Genomic DNA, 6,484 nt, shown 5'->3' with positions numbered 1-6,484 from the left:
CCCAGAGCCCCGTCCAACCTGGCCTTCAATGTTTCCAGGGATGAGGCATCCCCTACCTCTCTGGGCAACCTGTTCCAGTGTTCTACCACCCTCATTGTAAAATATTTCTTCCTTATATCAAATCTGAAACTACCCTCTTGCAGTTTAAAACCATTATGCTTTGTCCTATCTCTGTAGGCCCTATTAAAAAGTCTGCCCTCATCTTTCTTATAAGCCTCCTTTAAGTATGAAAAGGCCGTAATAAGGTCTCCTCGGAGCCTTTTCTTCTCCAGGCTGAACAGCCCCAACTCTCTCACCCTTTCTTCACAGGAGAGGTGCTCCACTCTTCTGACCACTTTTGTGTCCCTCATCTGGACTCACTCCAATGTCCTTCTCATGTTGAGAGCCCCAGAGCTGGACACAGTACAGATGGGGTCTCATGAGAGTGGAGTAGAAGGGCAGAATCACCTCCCTGGACCTGCTGGCCACATTTCCTTTGATTCAGCCCAGGATGTGGCTGGCTTTCTGGGCTGTGAGCGCATGTTGTCAGCTCATGGGCAGCTTTTCTGAATCCCTTCATCCCTCAGCCCGTCCTGATACTAGAGGTTGTCCCAACCCAGATACAGAACCTTGCACTTGGCCTTTTTGAACCTCAAGAGGTTCACATGGGTCTACTTCTCAAGCTTGTCTAGCTCCCTCTGGATGGCATCCCATCCCTCAGGTGTGTCCAACTGCACTATTCAGCTTGAAGTCCTCTGCAAATTTGCTGAGGGTGCACTTGATCTCACTGTCTATGTTGTTGATGTTAAACAGTACTGGTCCCAATATGGACCCCTGAGGGACACCACTCATCACTGATCTCCATTCAGACACTCAGCCACTGACCACTACTGTCTGGATGCAACCATCCAGCCAATTCCTCATCCTGTGCTTACCAGCACTCCTTTGCAACATCTGCATGGCAGTCCACTTTCCAGTTCTGTCTTGTTGCACTCACGTAGAGCTTTGTCTGAAACCTGACTCAGCTCAGTTACCTGCCCATTTACTGACTAGGAAGAAAGTGGGGACTGTTGACTAGATCTTCAGAAGCAGAACAGCAACTGAGCTTTTGTACAGAACTTTTCACCAGCAGATCTCAGAACACTTCACAAAAGGTGGCACCATACCTCTGCTTTACAGCTCTGAAACTGAAGTCCTAAGGTGATTTCCCGGGCATGTGAGAAAAACTGTGAAATCTCATTCTCAAGACCCACTCCCATATACCATCCATTAAATACTGCTATGAAAACTAGTTACAAGCTTTAACAAACATGGTTGCCCCAATTACAAACCTCAATAATTTCCAAGAGAATTAGTAATGCAAAAATACATTGGCAACAAAAAAAGCAAAGGTTAAACAAGATTTACTGCTTCATTATTTATGTGCTTTAATACATAGAACGTGGGAAGTTACAGACTAATTTATGCTTCCAGAAATATATTTGTTAGGGCTTGTATCTTCATGCTCTACAGTAACACATGAGGAATTAGCTGGAACACACACAATTCCTGATTTCTCACTTAATTAACAAATGCATTCCATAGTCTCACATGATCCATATTTTCCATAAATAATAAGCTTAACTGATTAACTGATAAATGTCTTCATCTGCTTTAAGCATCTGCATGCTGCGAGAACAGGTTTCTTTGGCATTCCATACCTCTCTCAAAGTGACAGTGTTTCTACGGCAACGCTCACATTTATTAAAGCTGGATATAGTATCACTGCTGAACTTGAGCGCCTGAAGTATAAGTGAGAACAGGCGTAGGAAAAAAACACCTGTTCTTACTTATGGAGCAGGCATACAAACCCTGGAATAATTATATGTCTTGTTAAAGATGTATTAACACAGCATTACATGCTTTTTAAAGCACAAAAGTATTTTAAGGTCAAGCACTTTCATGTTTTAATAGCTTATTTTCTTGTACCTTTATAAAATAAAGTTTAATATTGCATTTAAAATAAATCTCATCTAGGAATTCAAGGCAATTCCTGCTAATTTAAGTAACAGATGAGTGTTTTTTCTATGATGGAAACATTTCTATTATATAAGGAAACTATAAGAAAAAAAAATTTAGTTTTGTCAATTACCTTGTTGGTCTCTAGATGTCACAGAGTAAGGAGAGATACAGCCACTTGTGTCATGGGATAGTACAGTATGGCACAGGGAGCCAGCTACCATACTTAAGGTTAAATCACTCTTCTGAGACAACTTCTACCAAGTCTACATCAGATGAACGAGAAAAGTAGAATGCTCCTACAATGGGGTTTTTACTGGCAGGTAGGTCCTATCTGAGCAGGTAAACATCTGTCTGAATGCAACCTAGTAAACTGGGGAAAACTGGATTTATAGGAGCGGGTACAGTCAGCGGGACTCTCCCTGGGCACACGTGTAGGAGCCTGCAGACAGTCTGAATCAGCCACCGATACGTGCTTTGCCTCATGTGCCACAGATTCAAGTGGCCTTTTATTCTTCTCCACCTAGCTCAAGTATGGATGAAGGGTGAGCTAGAGGATCTTCAGACAACAACATTTCAAAGAACCATAGCTACTCTAGAATAAGAAATCACCCTTTCTCCTTAGGAAAATAATACATGTCAATATGGATCTAATTGTAAGGAGCCAGTGAATGCCATCATTTTCTACACAGTGACAACATCAGCTGTACTAACCAAATAAACTGGGACACTTGCCTTCCAGGCTGTTATCAGATCTGTGCATAACAATAATTTAAGTGGGCCATTTCAAGTTGCAGTTTTCAGATATCAGAATACTGCAAACAAGCAAAGATGTTGCTTAAAACCTAACAGATTGAAGCCTTGACCGTAACTCCCATCTGGTACAAAGAACTGTACATTTGGTCTTTGTAACAAGGTGTCTCATCACGTAGAGTGGCCTCCTACTGACAGGCACAGGAACAGCCTGAAAGATCTCAGAGCATGGAATAACGCCTAGACCAGGCAGCTACTTCCCTGCCAGTAGCCACTGAATGAGGTAGGAATGACACAGGTAAGTTAACGGCTGAAGGAGAGCTTGGACACCCAACTTGGAAATCAGCTTTCATTTGGTCTGACCTGTTGCCATTCTGGTACTGCATGTTCAGGCTCAGTCTTAGGTAGGAATGAAGCTGACACTAGGTCCCGGTCCCAGGTGCACTTCACATACACATACAGACCCAACTGCTGGAGGTCCTTGCAGCCACATTGCAAGTGAGGCACCCAGATAGTGCTCTGTTTCACAACCTCAGCCCAGTCCCACCCAGAGGAAAACTGCTTGACGTTCAGGTGCATACCACAAGGCTACAGCTATAGATACAAAGGAGATTCACACCTAAAACCATGCACTACATTATTAAAACAGATGAACCCAGTGGGTTTTAATTGTGCGTGCAGGTCCCACATTCTTCTGTTTTACAGGTAAAAAAGAGAGCACCCTGCAACAAACTGTGACACCTCCGCAGCAACAATGCTACCCTCCAGAGTTTGAAGGGGTTTATGCATGCCTGCATTGTTCATTCACTACTCCTGGCCTCAAAAAGAATTTACTGCTAAATGGTATATGCTTCTGCATATGAACAATCCTTTCGTGTGTTTCAGTATGCATAGCTCAGAGAGGAAATTGGCCCACTAGCACCACTGAATTCAATGGATATTGGAATGACAGAATTTCATTTGAAAAACAATTAAAAGCAGGGATGCCTATGCAACACACCTTGTTCATTTTGGACAGTACACGAGATCTACAGTTGTCAGTAACATAAATATTTAAAATCAAGGCAGGCAAAAAGTAAAGGTCATGGGGAATCTCATCTAGAGGGAAGTTTCCACATATTAATGAAATATTTAGGTAGTCTCATATAACGTATAGCTTAAGGACAGCTCCGTGGAAAGAATTCTTTATTCTTGTGTCTGAATAGAAATGACAGCAAAGTTACTCTAAAAGAACAGATTAAAAACTCACTGCTGCATTTTGAAACTCAAATGATCATTTCTGTAAAAGAAAACGTTTTCCTAACCTTTCTAAACACAGAAGTAAGATGGCATTTCCAAACTTTGGAATTAACTAAGATTAGAAGCATGATAAAATTCTTACAACTCTTTATGGTATTAGAAAAATAAGAGACCACATTTTTAATGAAAAGATGCTAGCGTTGCAAAAAGACTAGACCTTTGATCAGATATTACTAGGAAAACATGAAACATCAAACCTGAAAAACACTGTGAATAAGATGTAGGAACAGTGAGACCCACTAACTCTGCTCTTGTGTTGGCACCAGGATAACAACAGGTGTATTTTTTTCTGCTTCCCCTGAATGAAATTCCATTGAAAGAGTGAGCAAAATATGGACTTGAAGCCACAGAAACTGCAGATTTTATACCTATGCAAAATAACTGGTTTTGACCACATCCAAATTCATATAACTCAATTATAAAATGTCTACAATCCACAGCTATAAGAATTATACCGCTCTTTCAAAACAAATCACATTTTTGCTAGCAACGCCATTCTGTTCTTGGAAATTGTGGATAATCCTGATGACATATACTGCACTGATGCAATCAAAAATGATACAGAGAGTTTGGAAAAGGTTGAAATTACAAGCTACAGAACACACAAAAAATCAGGAGAAATATCTAATGAAATAACATGGATATTTCTAGTTTGGTTCAAACAAAAAAATTGCCTAGATTAGTATTACAAATGTACAGGAAAAGTCACAGTTAGAATTTCCAGTATTTCACCTATATCCCTCTCTTAATGAACTTGTTATTGTGTCTTTCAAATAGGAGATACTCCCTAGGCCAGCTGTATACAGCCAAATCTATTTCATTATGCTTTACGAAAGTAAAATCTCTAGAGAAAAGTCAGTGTTAAAACAGATGTACTGTATTAGTAATCTGAGCTGTCAGCATCACTGTGCACTGGTTACACATAGCTAGGCAACCTGGAAATATACAAAAAAACAACTGAAAGCGACCCGAAGAGTGGGCCAAAAAATACTCTGTATTGCTTTTATGATTAAATGTGCAGCACATCCATTACTTTCTTCCTCTGAACAATTTCTAAAGAAATTTTTATCAAAATTTCTTCTCAGTTGTGAGACAGCATCCCCTAGTGTAGCAACACATGAAAACTTTATACACTTTGTAATAATTTGTGACAGGGTGCAACTAACTGATAGCTATTTCTATGTCAATTACCCAAAATGTGAACGAACTGGCTGAGTCTTTCCTCAATACTCCAGCTGCAGCTTGTGCCAAAAGTGCATGATACAGAGCAAACACCGCTCACATGAGGCTTCACATTTCTGAGATTTGTATGAAGTTCTCTACAGAAACCACTTAGAAATATTTTTAAAGCTCAATATACGAACTATGTTCCCCTAAGGTCTGATTTATTTTTGTTTTATATTATCTACCTTCATGTTTTCTTGGGATGACCCTTCTACTCCTAAACAACTGAGAGTTGCCTATATCATGCCTGTCATCAGAGAAACATTTCTGCTTCTCATGTATCATCTAAATAGAACAGAAACATATATCCTCACTGGGCTCTGAATAAAGAAATCACATTCTGATTAACTCTACTATATCCTTGTGAATCTGGCATAACTTCACAGAAGGTAATACAAATGCTGTGAGATCATGCAGAGACACAGCTTCATTATCAAGGCAGACCTGCATATCCAGAGCTTCAGCTCCTGCTGGTATCATATGATACACGACTTAAAGAGTTTTCATTAAAGAGCAAAATAATGGCAGAACCAAAAAGGGATTTCAAAACATGCAAAACAAACAGGTCCTTCAGTAAAACCATGCTCCACTGTCTTACTGATTTACTTTCTCTAAAATCTATTCTAGGACAAGAGCTGGACACCCCCTGATACAGCAGATAAAGGTTTTAATCACATTGTCGTCATATGTAGTGTCAACTACGTATAGTGTCACTATTTATATGTGAAACATACATTAGTGTGACCTGTTTCACAACCATATTCCATCTTCACAGAAGTCCACAAGGTAATCAGCCTTCAGAAGCTACTTTCAAGTTCTTTCCTCTGCTCAGACAAGCTCAGACAAGCTCATGGAACTCTCTTATCTAAGAGCCTTTCCTTTTTCTTATTGTATGTAATAAGTGTAAGGTGTGTGCCTATGAAAAAATAATAAAATAAAAACACCATACCTTTGGAAGTCACATATTTCAAATTTAGAATATTTAACAAAAGACAGTGCCTTAGCAGGTGTACAGGCTTGTCTGTAACAGAGGTGTGCACACCGAGACTTCGGTACTGTTAGATACAGCATGGCTTTGATGGCCAATGGCTTAAAAAATAACTACTGCCAGCAGACTTCTATTGATTCTGATTTTTATGTACTAAATATTCAGAATTGTACAGTTGCATCAGTGCAAAGTTTTAGCTGTTGACAGATCTGCCTCACTTTTTACTATGCAAACTATTTTATT

The sequence above is a fragment of the Chlamydotis macqueenii genome, chromosome 5 (genome assembly GCF_036417535.1).
Source record: "Chlamydotis macqueenii isolate bChlMac1 chromosome 5, bChlMac1.mat, whole genome shotgun sequence".
Classification (NCBI taxonomy): domain Eukaryota; kingdom Metazoa; phylum Chordata; class Aves; order Otidiformes; family Otididae; genus Chlamydotis; species Chlamydotis macqueenii.
This window is presented reverse-complemented; position numbering follows the sequence as displayed.